General features: G+C 34.8%; 1 long non-coding RNA gene across 1 annotated transcript in view; it reads left to right on the top strand.

Moving 5' to 3' along the window:
* The window catches only part of LOC102021610, a 66148-nt gene that overhangs the window by 16372 nt on the left and 27054 nt on the right, over window positions 1-22722 (top strand). The window contains exons 2-3 of the long non-coding RNA XR_262419.1: window positions 759-819; window positions 1714-2113. This is a non-coding gene — a long non-coding RNA (uncharacterized LOC102021610). The remainder of the gene's footprint in view (window positions 1-758; window positions 820-1713; window positions 2114-22722) is intronic.

Here is a 22722-nt window from a genome sequence, read left to right as displayed (position 1 = left end):
CTTTTTAAGTGCTGATGACTACAAAGAGTGTTATGCTTACTTTTTAAAATGTTGGAGCCAAATAATTACATATAACTTTAATCATATCCTCAGAATCAACACATGGATTTATAAAACCCCACTCAAAGCTTGGTCTCAATAATATCATGAAGGACAGCACGTTTATTTCATTGATGTAGAGGCTGGGACCAATATCACAAAAGCACTCATCTTTCTCCCTCCATTAACCCAAACGCTCCTTTATAATTTGAAATACAGCCTTCTCTTTGCTTTGGTCATTTTACTTAGCCAAGGATCCAAGGGTAGCTAAGAAAGTAAAACAACATTCCTGACTTTCAGAAACTAGCACTTCAAATAAAAATATGTGCTATGTTAATGATTCAAAATATATACCTTACATTTGAGATGAGAAGAACACCATCAACACAGATTAATAATGTGCCTGGACTCTTCGTTTAATTAAGAAATAAAATGTTAATGCTTTTCAAGAAATATATATCTTTAATGTTTATTAATTATCACTTTGTACTTATAAAAGCATTTTTATTTACATGACTGTATTTTATCAATGGGCACATAGCATAAGCATAGCAAAATAACTATTTTACTGTTCTAGAGAAACTCAAAGAAATTAAACAAACTTTTGTAAGTTTAGTAACAGACCCCGCTGTTGATTGCCTTGCTAACGGCAGTATCTTGTTTCCTTCTTCACTTCAGTATTATAATGCAGAACATTCACTTCTCTAATTCTTTTGCAGTAAAAATCCTGACCAAACAATTCAAGAACACAAGAATGTGCAGTGAAACAGCGAACAAAAGGTGGGGGTTTTCTTTTGTTTGTTTTTCTGTTTGTTTTGTTCTGTTGACCAAAGAGTTAAAATTTGTGTCTCCGGAAGCAGCATCACAAAACCACTCATCTTCCTCCCTCCATTAACCCAAATACTCCTTTATAATTTGAAATACAGCCTTCTTTTTTCTTTGGTCATTTTACTTAGCCAAGGATCCAGTTAGTCTGATCGTCAGAATGTGGTCAGGAGACGGAAGCCACAAAACATGTTAAAGAGGTCACTGAGTGTGGAGAATTGTTAACCTGGTCTTATAAATCTGACAAGCGCAGAAGCAGTGCTGAGGCTTGATGAAGTAGTAAGGTCAAGACACAGATGCTAACTTTGGGCTTAGGAAAGGAAAGGATAAGGGAAGAATCACCATGTGGGTCCTGGAGAAGGACCCTGGACCCACAAGGAGGAGTTCTGAGAGCAGCCAGTGTTTGGATATTGTTGGACCCACGGGAACTCAGAAGAGACACTCCAGGGAGTTAGGATTCAGAACTCTGTGGAGAGGAAACTCTCTAAAGAGGCTGATTAGAAGATAACTGAAACACAGTAACTATGCCTGTCCAGTGGATTCATTCCAAGGTCATCAAAGATGCCTACAGTTGTGGATACTCCTGAACTCTGTATAGAGCTTATTTTTTCTCCCTCTGTCTCTATATACCATATATATGATAAAGTTTAAGGTAAAAATTAGAATGAGAGGTAAACAGTCACTAATAGAATAGAACCAGAATTATAAAAAGCCTGTAACAAAATATTCTTATGACTTACAAAGTGTGTATTTGTGGAACTTTCTGCTTAATATTTTCACACCATATTTCAGATAAGTGCAAAGTGAAATTAAGGGTAAGTTATGTTTCTGTATTGTTTTCTGTCTCAGATAACAGACTACTTGAATAAAAATCGATTCAAATAATGTACACAGAATGAGGTTTCTTTAGAGGGGATATTCAAGAATGATCTCTGTGGAACTATATCTGAGCCAAATCCAAACAACTCTGTTATAACTGAAGAACAGACAGAAGTTCATTGTGGCCACATTCAACCAAGGGAAGGAGAACAACTCAGAGTTATTCAGCCAATTCCTGTAGAGACTCACAGGTCACCACAAGAAGTTTGAACTTCAAGTCCACTGATCCATCACTTGGAGAGCTTTAATAGAAAAGTGACAGACACTGGTTTCAGTTTAAAATGTCACTCTGGATGCTGCGACAGGAGGAAGAGGATGAGAAACATGGACTTAGATAAACTCGTAAAAAGTGACTGTTGGAGTTATCCAGGTAAGACATGAAAGCATTTCAACAAAAGCAGGAATTGTTGAGGTGTAAATAAAAGGGTAAATATGAAAAATATATATTGCTTGAGGTAATGGATTTAATAATAAATGAGATAAAAGAAAAAAATACCTATGGTTTGAGTAATTAGAGGCTAATCCTGTTTACTGAAATGAGATACTGAAGTAGATAAAGCTTTGAAAATAATTACAACTGTTTACTGTAGGCTGTATGTTTATGAGTATATGACAGTATGATTGCTGGATAAAAGAGCCTGTCAATGGAAAGGAGCAGAAGTAAAATTATATATTTCAGGTATCTTAGCAGATAATGGTAATCAGAGATGTTGACAAGTGTTTTTACAAGGGCCTTCATTATAAGACTTCTGCGATGAAAATCTTAGAAATTAATATGATAACAATTAGTAAAGAAATACAGAGTAGGAAGGAAAAGAATTAAGTTGATGTCTACTCTACAGCTGCATGCACTCTTTCTCTAATTAGACAATGTTACAGTGCAGTGATAGTAACCATGGCGTAGCTCCTGAGTCTCATTTATGGCTGTGACGCAGACCCGTGTGGCTTATAAATGGCTCATTGATTCTCAAGTAAAAACTATTTAAACCCTAAAATTAGAAGTAACTGTGATTCACAGAAAAGTTTTCTATAAATGTGAAACTGCTCCTTGCTCTAATGCATCAAGATAAGGACTGCTTTCATGCTTTCTGCACATTTTGGTCAAGGTTGTGATCCAATAGCCACTAATATCAGAAAAATTATGCCCATTTTCTTGTCTACTTTAGGCCCTATTACGCTATTACATCTTCATCTATTATCTTGTATGCTTTTATTTAGAATTACTTCTACACAACAAGTTTCAGATAAGAAATGTGACTATAAATTATACAGTTATATACAGTCTGACACATAGCATTGTATAATGAAGTTCTTGCAATAATACAATTCAACTATTTTTTAACTTTAAAATTTGCACTTGAACTCAAAAATAAGTTTCTTACCAACTTGAAACAAATTTAATTAAAATAAATCAACAACTTCTCAATTACATTTTTTAAAGATTTTCTTTCAAAATATTTTAGCAGTTGGGTAACAGCTACCCCCTCATCCTGGTACTTAAATCTGCTTTTATTTTTCTTGAACCATTTCCCTATTATCATTATCACAACATTCTAGTTTAGATGTCACAGTATAAAAAATATTTTTAAAATTCCAATATAAAACTTTTCATTACCAGTAAGGTCAATTGCATATACAATCATATGACTAAAGAAATTTCATATGACTAGAGGAATTTCTGCTATTTTTCTTTACATTTAGTAGTTGTACAGGTAAAAACAAGTTTGCATGCCTTTTATGTATCAACCAGACACCTTTTTTTGATAAAAATCTCCTGTAATAACCTTTCACCATCTAGGTCGCTACTACTTATTTTTTGATTAAAAATTGGCATCACCTTCCAAACTTCTAAAGTGTCTGTTTCTAGCCAGTAAGACAGTTAGAGAACATAAGTAGAAGCTATTCCTTTTGCTTTTGGAGACTTTTCAAAAATTAATGATTAATAAATAACAAACTAGTAATAAAATAATTAGTAAAGAAATAAAAATAATAAATTTAGAGTTTAAAAGACACTGATTTTTTTCTCATTATCTTTGTTCCCATTGTCCTGTGCTCCTTAAACCAGTCTTCTGCTCAGAAAGGACTAAAGGAAAACAAGAAAAAAGAACAGAATAAAAGAGATAAAGTAGAAGAGATGATTTTTGCAATATTTTAGATAGCACAGAACCAAGAAGTGTATTAAAATGTCCTTTTAACATAGCCCACTAAAAATATATTATCCTTGTTTCTTACATAGTACTTTTAGAATAACTCTAATGATAATTTCAGTTCATTAATGTGAAAGTTGATGTCCTAAGCTTTAGGTATAATATTTTCTCTAACTTTAAAACTGTCTAAACAATGAAGGCACTTCTGTAACACACCGTCAAAAGTATAACATATATTTATATTAAGTATCCTCCTTATATAAGTAGAACTATTCCTCAAATTAACCTTGGTTCTCTATCAAATACCACATGTATGATAGTTTTGTTACAGATTCTTAATAACTATTCTTACACGCATTAAAGCAAGGAGAATGATATTCTGTATAAAGTTTCTAACAAGGAATGCAAACTTTTTCTCATTATATCAAAAATATTATAAGACTATCATTTATACATGTCAGGCACTATGCCTAGTGATCCTGGAGCAATAGCACAATCTCATAATTCTACAGTAGTAATTCCCATATTATTACATTGAGCTTTTCACTATTAGATGATAATAAGTTGATTAATTTTTGTAAGATTTACTTTATCTCTCTTCTAAAATCTTAAACATAGGTCATAGGACTTTTTGGGAGAAACATTTTCTCAACATCTGTTTGTCATTCAAACAGGTTGCCTTTTAGATACTGTAGCAACTTCTTACTTCTTCTCTCTTCCTGATGTTATGCCCCCTCCTGGTAACCCTCCATACTCCACAGGATATTTACAGGGAGTGTATCTGTAATGACAGCAGTGCAAGAGAATAAAAAATAAGTTTGATAGTGAGAAGGTGGACTGGGCACGACCTGATGACTGACTACATGTAGGAGCTGAATACTAGATGGAAGGTTCAAGGGGCTTCAGAGATTTTGATAGGTATGATTTGCTGCCATCAGGCAAACCGACAAATACAGGCAGACAAGCTATTTTGAGAATGTGGAAATACATTCATCCTTCAGTAGTCAAAGGAATTGGTTACAGGATACACACACACACACACACACACACACACACACACACACACACTCACCAAAATCTGTGGATGCTCAAGTCGCAGGTACGTGACACAGTATTTGTGTATAACCTACAAATATCCTCCTGTACACATTAAATCATCTCTAGATTCCTTATAGGACCTACTAAAATATGAATAGCTATGTTGTGTTGTTCAAGGGATAATAACAAAACAGGAATGTCTCCATGTGATCAGTACAAATGCGATTTTAGTCTGAATAGATGCAGTCCCCCATTGGTTGAATTTGCAGAGGCAGAGCTCACGGATGCAGAGGACAGGCTGTGTGTTCCATTTCGAATCTGGCATCATTTACCACCAAGCAGGAACTAGTATAAAGGCTACTGGAAAAGTGAGTACAGAGCTCAGAAAAGTGGTGTAGTCTCGGAACTGCAATCTGGGAGCTATCACCTTTATGTTGGTGAGGTGAACTCTCAGAAGAGAGGAGGATTAAGGATTAGACTATTGCGGGGTCAGTTACTAAGACACACAAAACAAGAAAGGCCAACAACAATCTGATAAGTAGTTGCAATAATGACAGCAAAAAAGCAGAAATAGCATAGATTCAAAAGCCCCACCAACAGTTCATTTCAAGAAGAGAGGGATCAACTCTGTTAAATATGGCAAAGAGATTCAATATGATTAATAAAGTGGAAAGTGTGACCTAGGTTGAAAAATGATGTCATTATTTACTTAACAAGAGCATTTGCAGAAGTAGAAAAGAGTGGAAGAAAGACGTCCAAAGAATAAAAATAGTAACTGGAAAAATAAGGTGATCCAAAGAAATTCTAAAAGCGCAAGCGGAACTCCACATGTAGCAAGCGTTCTTCTGTCTCATCCCCGCTTATTCCATCAGGATTTCCTCCTCCTGTAACTCGTAGATGTATTAAACAAAACAGGCCTTTCTGGCCAGCTTCCACTAAAAAACATGACATAGATTTAAGACTTCCATTATTCTTTGCCTAGCTATGCATTACAGTTATTACTTTAAGTTCCTTTTTCCCTTCTATTTCCACCGGCAAGTTTTTCTATTTTAATTCCTTTTCTGAAATGTAGCATCAGGGTTAGTTCTCTGTTGTTACTTCTTGCAGGAGTACACTCTTATCCATTGAGATATCTATCCATAGAATTTACATATTCCTACATCCGTGGAAAATGTTTTCAGAGAATACAAGGAAACATTTAGCCTCCAGGACAGAGCTTCATTCAGAGAAAGCTATTTTTCACAACTGAATACAGATCTAGAATATGCCTGCAACATAAATCTAAAATCTTAAGTCTAGAACATGGCTGAAAACAAGGAAGGAATTGAGTCTTTGTCACTATCTCCATCCTCCTCCAAAGTCATGAGCCAACATATTTCTATCCTTTTTAGTCTATGATTTTCTGAATTATATTTTACTCTCAAAGTTTTGAGTCAAACTTTCCTGTGCCATCTGGGGACTCAGTAGACAAGTAGGAAGAGTGTAAATTAATGACAATCACGTATTGACACACGTGAACAAAGCTTATACCACCTTGAGTAAAGGCTATGCTTCAGAGGGACCTCTAGTGTTTTTTGCGTTTGTTTTTGGTGTCAGGAATTGAAGTCAGAGCATTAGGCTTGCCAGACAGGCACTGTGTTGCTGAGGTATATCCCCGGCCCTACCTCTAGTGTTGAATTCAGAATGATTAGAGAATATATTCATGTGGAGATGATAGAAGATTCTTTATTACTCCAAAGTTATCATTCTGATGAAATTAGACAGGATTTTATTTTCTCATTGAACACACTGAGTTGACTGGGGAGATCATTGCCAGTGTTACAAAGGCAGAAAACCAGCAAAGAATTCCTCTACACTTTCTTTCCCGGAAAATCCCAACCGTGAACATACCAGTACATCAGTAAGAGTATTTAGAACATGCAGGATCTAGTTTAGCAATATTTCACAATGAACACAATGGTATTACTAGGTTACTCCAGCAAAAATAAAATAACTGATCTATGAGAATATATTCTAGTGTGGTCTGAGATTCTGGTAGAAATGAGAAACTCAAAAGTATAGATAAAGTAACTGGAGAGGAATAAAAGAGAAGCAAGATAAAGATGTTTGATCTGCTCAAGAATGGGAAATAAAACTGAATCCTAGTAGCTATCAGTCATTGTACAATGGTGAAAGCGTACCTGGTTCGATAATAAATGTAGTCCTTGTTTAGTAAAGAACAAGCAGAGTTCAAAGTGGTGCTGTATGAACATAGGTCAGATTTACTCTCTAGAAGACTTTTATAAAACGTGAAGAACTCTTTTAAAATTCCAGTTTTGGACAAGCATTTCTGGAAGTGTTCAGTAAACGTCTCCTAAAATATCTCTTGCAACACCGGTTGCAAAAATGTTCAACAAAATACTGATAAGCCCAGTCTGGCACTGTTATAAATATTTGTAGGAAAATGGATGCGCCTTGAACCCATAATGTTAAGTGAAATAAATCAGACACACAAGATCAAATATTGTATGTTTTCCCTTATTTGAGAAACTCAAAGTAGTAGAAATAATTTAAAGAGCAAATAAAAGATGGATAATAGGAAACAGGAAGGTAAATCTTTTGTAAATGAAAAGTAGGATAAGAGATGGAGGACACTGGGGAGGTGGGGAAGGAGACATAAAAAGAAGTAAGCTCCTTAATCATGTACCAACTACCTGTAATGAATGTATTTACTATGTCCCTCAAACATGTACCAAAAAAATCAAATATACACCAGGTCCAAGTGGGATTGATCTTAGGAATGCAAGAAAAAAGAATTAATAGGAGTTCAACACCCATGCTCCAAAATAATGCCAAGTAAACTAATAAAGGTTGACATCTTCTTTTTGTTTTGTTTTGGTTTTGGTACCAGGCTTTTGGTACCAACAAACTCATGACCTCAGGCTTGCCAGGCAAGCGCTTCTGCCACTGAGCTACATCCCTGGCCCAAGGTTAACTTCTTCTCCTGATTGATTGAGGAAAATTTAGAGAAAACTCAGAGGTAGCACCATACTTCAGGGAGAAAGGCTGAATACTCTCTCCCTATAGTCAAGAATATGACAAGAACATCTGTGCTTACCTCTCCACTGAACAGTCCAGCCAGGGCATGTAAGAAATTAAAGTAAAAAGAAGATAGCCCCACTGGAAAGAAAAAAGTAACATTAACTACATTCATAGATGCCATTATCTTGCACATCCAAAAGCCTCAATAATCCACATAAAAACACCACAACTAATAAATTCAGCAACATTATAGGATACTAGATCTATGTACCAAAGTCAATGTAGGGCCAGGGATATAGCTCAGAGGCATAGCACCTGCCTGGCAAGTGCAAGATCGTGAGTTTGATTAGTGATACCAAAAAAAAAAAGTCAACGTAATCTCTATGTACTAGCAATGAGAAATCTGAAAATAAAATTAAGAAGGCACTTCTGTTACAGTAGCATCCAAAAGAGTTAAAAATTAAGAATAAAAAATACAATAAGTAAAACATATATTAAAAACAAAAAAATCATCAAAGGAAATTAAAGAACTCCTAAATAAATAAAACCTTTCCATATGCAATAATTCCAGGAACAAATAGTGTTAAATTGGTGTTATGCTTTGAAATGTATCTTTCAAAACTTGTCATAGTGAAACTTCAACTCCTAATTCTTCAAAATCTGATCTTATTTTGAAATACAGTCATTGACTTAATCAATTCAGATATGCTTATATTGGAGCACAGTAACTCTTTAACTTAATTTGCCTGATGCTTTTTTGAAAAGAATAATGTAGGAGATTAAAACAAACATATAGAGGGAAAACACGGCACTAAAAGAGGAAGTCAGTCTTTAAGAGACTCCAAAGATTGCAAGGAAACCATTAAAATGTAGAAAAGAAGTGTGGAACAGATTTTCCCTCTTAGAAAGATTCAATTCTACCATTCAAAAGATATCACACATCAAAAGAACAAAGAATGTTCCATTGCTTGGGTCACTTAGATTCTGGTATTTTGAATGACAGACCAAAAAATACCCACATACTCTAAAAATTGATTCACTAATCAATATTCTAAAAATGTATTTACTAACTCAGTATAATTCCAATAAAGATCCCAGATGAATTATTGCCAGCATAAACAAAGCAATCCAATACAACAGTGCAAGGGATCCAGTGCATCAAAAACAGTACGGAAGAAAGAAAAAAAAGCACTTGGACAAGTCATACTTCTGGATTTTAAAACACACTAAAAAGTCACAGTAGTCAATACAGTGTGGTAGTGCTGTAAGGAAACACATATTGATCAGTGAACTACATTGAGCACTCAGAAAAAGACCCTGAGGGGCTGGGGATTTAGCTCAGTGGTACAGTGCCTGCCTGGCAAGCACAAGGTCGTGACTTCGATTCCTGGTACCGAAAAAAACAAAAACAAAATCAAAAAACAAAAAAAACAAAAAGACTCTGAAATTTTTGTTCATTTATTTTAACAAGGATGCCAAGACAATTTAAAAGGGACAGATTGGTCTTTTCAAACCATGATATTTTAAAAACTGGAAATTAACCCTAAGAGAATGAAATTAAATTTGCTCTTCAAATCTTACACAAAAATAACTCAAAGTAGATTATGGAGAAAATATAAGGGCTAAAAGTATTAAATAGGAAAACATAAACATAAGAGTCTATGGTGTTGGATTAGGTTATTGTTTCTTAGATGTAACACCAAAAGCACAAACAACAAAAGAAACATAGATAAATAGAATCACAGGAAAATTAGTGTGTTGTACCTAATTTTAATATTTAGTCCTCTCATAAACTCACCCCTCAGGTAGCTTTTAATCATAAGGTAAAAAAATATAAATCTACACATATATTTGCACTGCAATCCATTACCACTATATAAACATTTTCATTTTAACATCTACTTTCAACCTTTGTACCTATCCATACATATGCTTCACATAAATTTATATATTTTATTATCATAATGGATACAGTAATTCAAAACAAATAACGAAAATTACAACCCAAGAAAATGAAGAACATACTTGCAATAATATATCTAAAAAACTTATTTCTACAACATATAGAACAATTGTAATTTAATAAAAAATGTAGAAGAGGACATTGAATTAGGTATTCCTTCAAAGAAGATATACAAATGTTTGACAAACACATTAAAATGTCCAACATCATTACTCATAAGGGAAACTAAAAGTAAATCACAATGAGGTTCTCTTCATACCCACAGGATGACTACATTCAGAAAGGCAGACTGCTGGCAAGAATGTTGAGAAACTGAAATCCTCATATGCTGGTAATGGGAGTGTGAAATGCTATAGGTCTTTGGAAAACAGTTTGCTTATTCGTCAAAAAAAAATTAAACATAACGTTGTGCAGCAATTTCTCTACTAGGAATATAAGTTGAACATTCCTAATTTAAATATTTGAAATCTAAAATTCTCTGAAAAAAAAGACAGACACGAGGATCAATGTAACAGACTGGAAGATGCAGCCACAACCACAAACGCACTCAGCCACATCTCTTTGACAAAGGGGCCAACATGTTCACTATAGGAAACAGCCTCTTCAGTAAATTGTGCAGGAAGAACTGGCTCTCCACATGCTGAAAACTAAAACGAGACCCATGTCCATCACCATGAACTAACATCACAATCAAAGATCTAAATATTAAAAAAAATCAAAGATCTAAATATTAAAAAAGAAACACTAAATCTACTGGAAAAGAAAGTAGGTAGAAATCTTAAAGAAATAGGGGTAGACAGAGGGCTCATGGATAAAACCCAAACTGCATGGGAAATGCTTCAAAGAATCAACAATTGGTATCTCATCTTATTGAAAAGTTTTTGCATGTCAAAAGAAATAACTAACAGAGTAAAAAGAAAACCCATGAATTGGGAAAAAATTTTAGCCAACTGTCCTTCAGACAAAGGATTTCTATCTAGAACATGCAATGAATTAAAAAAAAGTCAAGCCCCCAAAATTCAGAGACCAATTCAAAAATGGGCATCTGAAATGAATACAGACTTCTCACGTGAAGAAATACACATGGCAAGTAAATATATGGAAACATGTTCAACATCACTGGCCATTTGAGAGATGCAAATTAACACAACACTGAGATTCCATCTCACCCCAGAAAGAATGGCTAGCATCAAGAACTCAACCAGTAACAAATGCTGGAGAGGCTGTAGAGAAAAGGGACCTTCTCCACTGCTGTGCGGGTGCAGAGTGGTGAAAGCACTGTGGAAATCAGTCTGGAGATTCCTCAGTAAACTAGGTCTAGAGGTCCCATTGTACCCAGCTATTCCCCTCCTGGGTATTTTTCCAGAAGAACTAAAAACATTATACCACAGCGATATATATGCACCTATGTTTATAGCAGAGCAATTTGTAATAGCTAAATCTTGGAAACAATCTAAATGCCCACAAACTGACGAATGGATGAAAAAAGATGTGTATTTCTGTACAATGGAGTATTACTCAGCCATAAAGAAAGATAAACTCAAAGCTTTTAAGGTAAATGGATGCAATTAGAGAACATACTCATAGGTGAGATAAATCAGACCCACATGTGTAAACATCATATTGTCTCCCTTGCATAAGAACCTGAAAGAGTAAATAGAATCTGAAAGGTAAAATAGATACTGTGGAAGGGAAAGAAACTGCTCAAAAGGAAAGAAAGGCTGGGATAAGGAAAAGGAGAAAAGAAACAAACAAGAAAGTGAAAAAAATATATACATATAAGATAGCTAAGATACTCTACTACTGATTTCTAATGGGTTGTTGAAAGGAACAGTTAATGTTTAACTGTTTGATCAATCCTGCATGCATATATCTTGTAATCTGAGCAGCTACTTTGAGGATAACAATATGCAATACAGCAACCATTGTTAATTTCCTATCATCTTTTTTTTAAATTTAAGTATCATTTTGATTGTTTTTGTGTTGTTTTGTTTTTGTCTTTGTTTTTGTTCTTTTCTCTCTAAAATAAAAAAATGCTCTGAAATCTGAAACTTTTTCAGGGATAATATGTTTAAAACTTTTGAGTTTTAGTGATAAAATGTTTAAAACTTTTGAGTTTTTGGAGCTTTTCAGATGTTAAATTTTTTTTACATAAGGAATACTTAACCAATAAAGTTTGTTTAGTTGTCCCAAAATTTAAAAAAAAAGTAAAGTCAGAAGTACTTTTTCTGGCAGTCATTTTAGATATGGGATGTTCAGCCTACATATGCAACAGAATTGAATCTGAGCAACGTAGTTGAGGATAGCGATATATAATATAACAACCACTGTTAATTCGTATTAATTTGTCTTGAAACCCTGTAACACTTTAAATGCTCTTGCTTTGGTTTGTTTATGTTTGTGATGCTAGTATGCTACTATTTTTTTCTCTCATTTACTACTCTCTTTAAAATAAAATAATAAAAAAAGAAAACATACCTACAAAAACATGGCCATGCATATTTATGGCATTATTTATAATAGACAAAAAGTGGAACCACCACAAATTTCCCTACTTGGTAGACAAATGAAAAGACATGTATTTATCAGAGGGATGTTATTCAGCCTTAAAAAGGACTGACGAGCACACTAACTACAACCTGGATCAACAGTGCAGGCTTTGTGCTCACTAAAGGTAGCCAGACGCAGAAGTCACTCACTCTATGATTCATTTGAAATATCTTGGATGGGCAAATCCATAGAGATAGAACCTAGGTTAGCTTTGCCAGTAGTTGGAAGAAGGGGAAACAGGAAGTAATTGCTAACGTGTCTGGGGTTCCTTTTTGGGTGACATAAATACTCTGAAATTACATAGCAAGGATGTACATACTTAAAATCACTACATTGTAAGTTTAAGGAAATAATAAACTTCTGAAAAATCTCCAGCACTGGGCATTACCAGAGACCAAGAAATCACAGTCTCTAATGGTATGATGAATGTTAAATTTTTGGCAGCTTTAAAAAAAAAATACGTGTGCAAGTAGCCTATTTTTCATACAAATGTGCAGGATCATTTACCACAAAGCTACTTTGAGTTACTTTCTTCCTCTCTAAATTTTTTTTAATCCAAAGGGGAAATAGTTATAAATGAACAAAACTTAATTACCATCCCACTTTCATATCACAAGTATTTTATTTTAACATTTCCTTCAATGCTAATCCTTTTCTATATAAAAGCAATTGTGATGCACACAAACTTATCATGTTTTATTGTAATATGATCAAGATGTGATATAATTACCCAAGACGGTCTCTATTTTTAGTCAAGTTAATAATATTTTTATAATGCAGAAAATGCTAAAGCTAGCATCTTAGGATATGGATATCCTTCCTCCTGTAGATGTTTTCCTTTAGATTACTTTCCCTTCCAGGAGTTTAATTGTGTGGAATGCAAGCACTAGAAGCGAAGCTTTTCATAGTTCTATGGTGCACAAATCTCCTTTCCAGAAAAAAAGTGGTGTTAACATCTGTGTCACAGGTTTACATAAAATTTTTGCCACACTTACCGTGTGCACTGTTATTATGGCCAATATATTTTTTTTGTTACATCACTATTTCAAGGTCAATGCTGTATTATTTGTTTTGTTGTTGTTGTTTACATAGGAATGAAGTTAAGCTCTCCTGCAGGGTTTTTCATCTCATGCCAGATGATAATACTCTGCCACAATAGTAGGTTAATTAAATAGCAGGACCCCGGAAAGATTTTTAATGCCATCTGTTTGGGGACTCATCAGAGCGGAGTCTTCTAACCCACATACTGCACTCACAAAACCTTCATCAATGGGTCACATAAAGTTTAGTTGCCGAGCACCCCATGTCCTTCACAAAACAGTTCTTTACAAAATTAGGAAAATCTTAAGGATGCAATTTTCACATAAAACAATGGTCCTTCTGCATCATCCTCTTTTTTTCTTTCCATTCTTCATAAACTGTTTATTGCACAGTAACATATACTTATTATTACAAGTATGGGGCTAGGTATTTAGCTCAGCGGCACAGCACCTGCCTGGCAAGTGCAAGGTTGTGAGTTCAATTCCCAGTACTGGAAAAAAAAAAAAAAAAACAAAGAAAAAACAAAACAAAAATACAAGTAAAATATTGCAAAGGTATAGAAATTTTAAATAATCTATCCAGCCCCCTTCACTGCATACCTATCAAATTCCAATTCCATGATAACCAGTATTAAGAGGCTAATAAGTTTTCTTGAATTCTTTCCTCTATATTCATAATATTTAACAGTCCCTCCACCCCAGAACTGTAAGAACTCTAAATAGCACTTAACAAGCCCCTCACTAAAGAAAGTTCTTCACTGATTTTCTTCTACATTCATAACTAACAAATGAGGTAGTAATCTTCCAAAAGTATTTTCTTATTGAGAAGCCCAAAATTTTAAAATTGGAGATTAACAACAGGATCATAAGCATTGTTCGGTGCATCGCTGGGGTAGGACAAAAGGCTGTATGAAGCATTCTACAATCCCATTCTCTCTGAATTCCTGTACATCCTTATACATAAAGCAGGCTTTGAGAAATTCTCATTCACTAAGCATAAGTAATCTGGAAGGTTTCCGTTTACAGGAAGATGTTGGCATAACCTCACTACCACATACAAACATAAATATGCACTTGGTTACTCTTTCATCCATCTGCGATACATACTAGTCCTTGCATGTCACTGAAGAGCTATACATGTTCATGATGAAAAGCATCTTTATTGTTTATACATTGGCTTTTTATAAGAAGACAAACTAAGTGGAAAATAACATGCAATGTAGCCAACAATAAAGGTGATTAGAAAATAATGAGGAAAGAATGAGGCAACATAATAGCAATGTTTAGGCAACTGCCCTTACCCCAACTGCCCCAGGTAATATGTAGGAGAATAAAATGCAGGGAATACCTGGTCTTTGAGGTTGAAGTCATGCCTGTCTATTACACCACGATCCTTTTAATTGTACATCTTGATGGAAGCATCTACTTATTGAATGCAAAGCAAATGTACACCAGACTACATTATATATAGGACATTAACAGTTTCTCTTATATTCCAAGCTGAAGCCACATTGGAAAAGCACTGTGATTCTGGGAATAGTAATGAAGACAGTTTAAGCATCAAAATGAAATCTTCCCAAATGTCATGGGAGCATTGTATAGAAATTCTCAAAACAGATACTATTGGAAGAGGGATGACTAACGCTTCATACATTCCCCTAGGAGTATTTTTACTTATAGTTCTCAAGAGAGAACACTGAATCCTATTTATGGAATGATCAACTCATTTATTCTGCTGTCATAAAATCAATAGAAACCTTTGACATTTAAAGCGAGTAGTTCACCTTGGTCATATGTGTTGACGTGGTGGAGATCAGAGCAATATTTAACTTCAGTGGTCTACGATTCCATTTCATGTATTGTTTCTCTAAAAATACAGAGTGTTGGTAGTGGATCTATTTTTTCTATCTTCCTGCTTACACAAACCTACCCTGTTTCAGAGGAACTAATACAAATCATAAAGAGGAAACCCAAAAAACAGAGGCAAGAAAAATAGTACTAAAACCAGGTGTGAAGGATGAGGTAAATCCAAGACATTAAGTGTCCTTATCAGTACCTGAGGACTTTTGGAAAGAGGTAGAAATAGAAAGCACAAGGTAATAAGGTAAATTTTAGTAATAGTGACCAGAAGCAACCAGAGGACAGACCTTATTGGCTGGCCACTAGCAGCCCTTAAATGGAGCTTCAAGTTTAACATAGTTGTAGGACCTGATTATATGTTAGATTTCACTATTTGTGAAAGTCCACTATTAAACTTACTTGACCTGAGCTCTCACAATCATGAGTACAGTAAAAATGAGTAGGTCTATCATTTTTGAAAATAGAACATAAAATGTGCTGTAAAGATAAAGCTTGCGGCCAAAAAAACATGATTAACATGAGACATCTATAATATGATACCAGAAAATCTCATAGCAGCATAACTGATACCTTAAAGAACAAATATAAGCATGAATATATCATCTCTGCCCTAAAATATTTTTACCCAATATTTACATCAAAATAAATTTTCATAATTTTAGAAGCATACTTGGCTTAACAAAAATCATATCAAATTGCAAAAAAAACTTGGAGAAATGAAAATTTAAGAAAACATTACAACTTTCTAAAAAATCCAATATCGTTCTTAAATCTAGTCTCCAAATTGCAATTAAAACATTGCAAATGTTTTAAAGACTACTGTAAATTTTTTTGAAATAAATAAAATATGTACAAAATCTAGTATACTTTTACCCTAACATAGTAGGTTGATGTAGGGAAGGGAATAATTTAACTAAAGGGGACATAGCTGTAACCCTCATAATCACAAATATATAAGCTTTATGTTTTATAGGAAAGGGGAAAACTATTATTTTCTGATGAAATCAATGTAATTACCTAACTTTTAATTTACTCTGATCCATGGGAAGGAAATGAACAGCCAGAGGACAAAGAGAATTACAATTAGAAATGTTGAGTCTTTGACATGGGTATTAGACTTAGACATTAATAAATGGATCACTTTCATGCAAATATGATTAAATTTTTGTATCAAAAGAGTTATTAATTCAACAAAGCAATTTTTAAAATACAAAAATGTTTCTATGGTTAGCTAAAGTATGTAGTCTGTACGTTTGTTTTTAAAGTTTCCTGGTCTAAAACATTATGCAAAAAAATTCAGATGTATTTAAGAAAAAAAAATTAACAAAAGTGGCCACGTATGAAATTTTTTAAAATTGCATTATAACAAAACATCATTTTGCCACTGCTAGGCTCACATCATGCTGAAATGTCTTAAAGTTCAGGAAGTAACTTGTTCTTTTAGAAGGGTAAATGGGCTGTTTAGCGTTGCCTGCGGCTATTTGCTTAAAATTCCCAGTTTTCACAGTTGGCGTTGAGTAATCCGTACTCAAACCCTTTTTTCGTTATTACAAACAGAAAGGCTTGCTCTAACTGTCGGTGCTAAATCAGTCATAATCTCACCCCTGTTCCCATTACAGTGTATTCCAGTCAGAGAAACTTGGTGCAGTGAGAAAGACCCTAAAATGATTCTCAGGGAAAATCACTGAGTCCACACAGCTCCTTATGCCCTCTCTGCTGCAAGGCTTTGCTTGCTTTACCATCTAATCTTTGACAGTTTTCATCCTCACAGGAAGTGAATTGGATAAATGGTCTATCAGAATATTTCCACCTAAACTATTTAGTACCCATTAATGATATAGTACAGAATAGACTATTACCTGATTTAATACTCTGTCATACACTGATGCTCTTTAATAAATCAACCAAGACTGTCTGCAATAGATAAAATGTAGTATAACAGTATGTGTAAACTCTGGTATTGTGACTTTTAAAAGACTAGATATTTAATGTTTGCTAGTACCACATAAATATAGGCTTGTTCAAAATATCTAAGAAGGGCTTTTAAAAGCCTACAAGTTAAATCTCATCAGCAGTTGTTTAGTTCTTACACTGTTTTAAAAAATACATCTATTCAGATAAACTTTCTAAGTTAGAAAACATGATGTTTTAAAAAATGGATTTCTCTAACAACAGTGGAAGGTTTGGAAACTTGGGTCAGGTCCTACATCAGAGTGGCGCTCGGCTACGGGTGAGAAGGTGGGGCCTTGTAGGTGGTGTGTAACCCCACCGCCCCATTTCTATCTTTGTGAACTTTTAGATGCAAATCTTATTTTCTCTTTTTGGGGATGCATCAAGGGATTAATCAGAGTTCAAAGAACGAAAATACAAGGGACTTGGTCCTAGGGCGTTTGAAGCGACAAAGCTACCCAAAGCAGGAGTCTTAGCAAGACCTGAGTCAGTGAACTTGACCATTAAATATTTCATTTGCTAGTAAGAGGTACATCTTTACAGGAATATATCAAGGTATATACAGACCAAAGGTTGCCAGCCTGTCATATTATTTTGTATCTGCTGCATAGAATATCCAGTGCCTGAGCTGTCTAAAATTTTGAGTAGTAACAATAAAACTTAAACTATGTGAACATGAACCAGGAGACAGACTGTGCACTGTATTTCCTGCTTATATGTTGCCTCAGCTGTTTTGCTCTTTACAGTTTCAGCTGAAGAATGTCCATTTGTCACGTATTGCTAATCAGTTATCATTCTACTCTACATTTTCTACCAAACATTGCTGGGAAGTCTGTTCTGGATTTGATGGATAGCCAGAGTGGGATAGCACATAACCAGAAAAGGCATAAATACTCACAGATGTCTGGTCATACAGATGAGTTAAAATCAAAGAAAATTAGAGCCGGTTAAGACAGACGTGATCACAGCGCACATCAGGGGAGTGTAAACTTGCTTTTTCTTCACCTTTTTCATCCAAATGGGCTTTCTCCACATTAAAATAAATATTCAAACCAGGTCTTCATTTGTTTCCTTAAACTAGTAGGGGTTTTTTTCCCCCTCTAAATGTAAACCCCACATCAAGAAGACAAAGAGCAGAAATCCTGTTTATTTCCAGACATCTAAAAAGCTGTCCAAATCCAACTTAGAGCATATGGCGCAAACTCCACTACGCATACTCCCCGACACCCCCGTCACACCGCCCCCAAACCATTGTTCTGGCTTGGGTAATCTGTTTATAGTTCCCTAGTTAAGAATGACTGAATTACAGCCAATTTCTGTTACATCAAAATAATTGGCCAGCTGAAAATAAGGCAGTGTTTCTACTATTTCCTTATCCCATCATCGATTTTGTACTATCTGTCATGAAATTTCTGACTATCCCCAAGTTTCTCACATATTAATGTTTGCTGTTACGTATTAATCTCTTTATATACAGTTATGTATATATTGCTTTTCTGTTTTCCCATCTCTGTGCTGTGCTTTCACACTGAAGATCAGTCATTACTCTTACAATACCTATGAAAATTATTCCACATTAAAATATGAAAATTATTTCATATTAGCTAGACTCAGTGTAAGTTTAATTGCTTTAATATTTTTGTCCACAAATATAAATAACTAATTATTATTTTCCTGTGAGTTCCTTTAACTGATAAAAACTTAGAACTAGAAAACTGTAGATTTTTTCTTCCTAATAGTTTCTATACATTGTGATACTTCAAAATGAAAAGTAAAGATATTTTATTTGTTTGTTCTACTGTAGGATTAACTTTAATTTGCCAGTAAGTATAAATTCATCCCCCTAAGGTTGTGCCATTTTTATATTTCGTATGCCATGTTCATATTTCTTGTACTTATACTGTAATTTTAATTATAGATGATAACTTTAAGGCATTGTATATTTATTTAATAAAAATCACAAATAGCAAGATTTCAAATCAAATGAAAAAAGAATGAAGTGTAAAGATTGGGGGGCTTTGCGGATTTCAACCACTAAAAGTAGATTTTGTTAAAGCCAATCAGTCACTTCACCAAAGCAGGAAGACCAAACTAAGGGTCACTGCAGAAAAGTCTTAGAGTAATTATCCACTTTAAATTGTTGTCATCTGAAACAATTTTTTTTTTTTTTGGAAAAAGTTTGAGGAAAAAATTCCTTGTATTTAGTTTGATTAGAAATTGTTAGCAGAAAATTGACTTTGATATGCATACAGTTATGTCTTCTTTTTATGCTACAAAAATATCATTACATTACCAATCAGAAAAAGTGCACTTTTTTCAAAGTGAAAAACCTCCCTCTCATATACTTACTCACTAACTCTGTTTCCATTGTTGAACAGAGTTATGCAATTCTTCCCAGTAATGATTTCTCTCATAAGGTCCAACCTCTCTACAAGTTCAAATATCTCAAGAATGTAAAGAGAAATTGGGAATTTCAAATAATAAGTGGTATATCTACCTGGTGGTTAGTGAATGAGAAAATTGTAAATAAAAGGATAAAGCAAAAATCTAAAGCAAGCAACTCAATTATGAAAACTCATGTTTTAAACATTTAGTTGATTTTCATATCAATCTAAAATGAAGTATGCTTAATATTATTTAATGTGACTGAATTTGTTCAGTGCATAACTTTGGAGTAACTGTTACTAAGGCCTGCAATAACATGTGAAAATATGTTGCTAGAACTTCAGGGTTCTCTAGTCAAAGAAATGAACTTCAGCTAGATGAGAGGACACAGAAGGTTGCTTTATTCTCACCCTTCCCATTTGACAAAGAACTGCTTAGTGGCAACCTGTAATATAAACTCAGGATCAGTAGTAATTCATTAATCCTATTCTTTGTCTCCATAAAAATAGCAACATCAGTTCCCACGAAAAAAAGCAGTCCAATAAAATTCACTTACCACAAAATACAAGAAAAAATGGATTACTTCGAATTTTCTATAATAGCTCTCTTAACTGTTTTAAGAAATATATCTTAAAAGTATTAGTTCATTGTTCATTCATTTCAGAAATGCTTATAGAATACCCACAATGTAACAAGTTTCTGTGAAGGCTGTGATAATAAGTATAAAGATTCAAAAGCTAGAAAGGAAGATGAACAAAAACCCATGAATTTCAATGCAAGACCTAAGACAGAGGGTCAGGAGCCTGTGCCCAGGAAACAGAGGAGGCGCGGGAGCCAGTCCTGATGAACGCGGGAGGCGTTGCAGAGAGTACGGGGTTGAGGGGTCCGATCGAGCAGGAACACAGCACGAAGGTAATCGGGATACATGAGCTAGGATGTAGCTTACCATGTTCTGTATTTTAAAAAGAAAAGTGTGATGGAAAGATAGAAAAATGGATTAGAAACATACAAGGCTAGATACCATAACCTTAAAATGAAAAACTGTGATCTGAACTAAGGCCACAGAAGTCAGATGGAGAGAAGTGATTTAATTTGAGATTCAGCAAAAGAAGAAGAGATATGCTAAAGCGAGTGAATCAATGTCGAGCTTAGTGAAGGCAATTCCACAGTTGCCTGTAGGGAGTCTACAGGATGATCAGATTTCACCTTTCAGGCAGGACTCATTCATCTAGATGTGCATTCATTGCAGATGTCTGTCACTTCTATACCTAAAATTGCCTTACTAATTGGTATGGATATAGATATTAGATAAATTCTTCCATCAAGAAATGGAATACTGATCTATTTCTCATTCATGCATTCACTCATTTCACAGACATCTTTCTTTTAGAATCTTTTGAAGGCCTCACACCATATGTGGACAAATATGACAAAACCACAGTTGAGAAGGGACAGAAGAATGAAGAAAAATTGTGTAGATGTGGGAAGAAGCATCCAGAATTTACAGTGGACTGAGAGACAGATAGCAAAGCTGGGGCTGGAAGAACAAGTGCACCAGAATAGAAGAAGGAGCTCCTGCAGAGGCCAGGCTGAGTCTCTGCCTTGGTTATTTTTTTTTTTTTTTAATTGTTGAAACAAATTTTTTGTTGTTGTTGTTTTTCTCCTATACCGGGAACCGAACTCATGACGTTGCGCTTGCCAGGCAGGCGCTTTTGCTGCTGAGCTAAATCCCCAGCCTTTGAAACAAAATATTTGATGCCCAAAATTAAGGAAGGAAAGGCTTATTTAGCTTATAGTTTGTGGATGTCTTAGTCTATATTTGGCTGGCTCTAAGGCAGAGTGGCACATGGCAGAGGGCAACTGTTTATGGCAGCAGAAAACAGCAAAAGCAACAAGAGCACAAAAATGGGGAGAGCAAGTCTTTTTTTTCCTTGTGTTGTATTTCTGCTCTCTGCCCATGCCCATTACACCAGGCTGTAGAACTGCTGACTCACTTAGCCAGGCCTCTAGATTGCTCAAGTTGACACAATGCACCAACCGTAACAATCCACCCCTTGTCAACTTGGCAACCAGAGACATTTTTTAAACCAGTTGTGAGGTATAGAAATATTATTTTTCTCATTTTACAGCTTGAACATTATAACACAGGTTCAACATCTTTGAGAACCAGTGTGAAGTCTATCAACATTGTATTATATTAGAACCCTATATATTTCGACCCCCAAAGACTCATGTACAGTTTTTTATGCAAAAGGCATTTAGTCCATCTGCAAGAGTTTCAAAGTTTTAACAGTTTTAACATTGTTGAAAAGTCTAAGTATTAAGTCTCCTCTGAGATATAAAGCAAACTCTTAGTCACAAACCCCTGTATAAATGAAAAGTTAAACACTTTTAATGTTTCATGGCACAAAATAGGTATTTTTATTTTAAAAGTTATAAATGGGAATTCAAGGGAATGGGACCAAAGCAAGCATAAAATCAGCAGGGTAAACATTAAGTCCTAGAGGTTTATGTTTAGCATCTGAAGCAATCTGTAGCACACTGTGAGCTCTGAAGGGCTGTCGTGACTCCACCCCTATGGCACTTTTGGTGGTTATAGTTCTCACGGCTTCTCTCTTAGGCCCTCTTTGCTCCCTCCTTGCAGCCTTTCTTAGATAGTCCACGTTTTTAGCTTTTTTAAACTTTTAGGGTCCTACTGTATATTTGGCTTTTTATTTGTACTATACACTGCTCTCTCGAGGGCACAATGCCTGGCCATTCAGGCCTTTTGAAATCTAGTTGGAATCCTTTTTAACCTCAGAACTCTTGCATTTTGCATGTACCTAAAACCACCACCACATGGATGATGTCAAGGTCTGCTGCCAGGTGAAGCAATAGGCAGGCCTTTCTTTTGGCTGTAGGGGTTGAGTGTCTGAATTGCTGAGCACACTGAGGAACAAAGTGTCTATGCCACCACCATTCTGGAACTTGGTGTGACCGCCACCACCATTTTGGAACATGGCTCTCTGTGGCTTTTTTTTTTTTT

This window comes from Chinchilla lanigera, unplaced genomic scaffold (assembly GCF_000276665.1).
Source record: "Chinchilla lanigera isolate Chin_1 unplaced genomic scaffold, ChiLan1.0 scaffold00046, whole genome shotgun sequence".
In the NCBI taxonomy this organism is placed as follows: domain Eukaryota; kingdom Metazoa; phylum Chordata; class Mammalia; order Rodentia; family Chinchillidae; genus Chinchilla; species Chinchilla lanigera.
The sequence above is the reverse complement of the archived record's forward strand: the minus strand, read 5'-3'. Positions and strand labels throughout refer to the sequence as shown.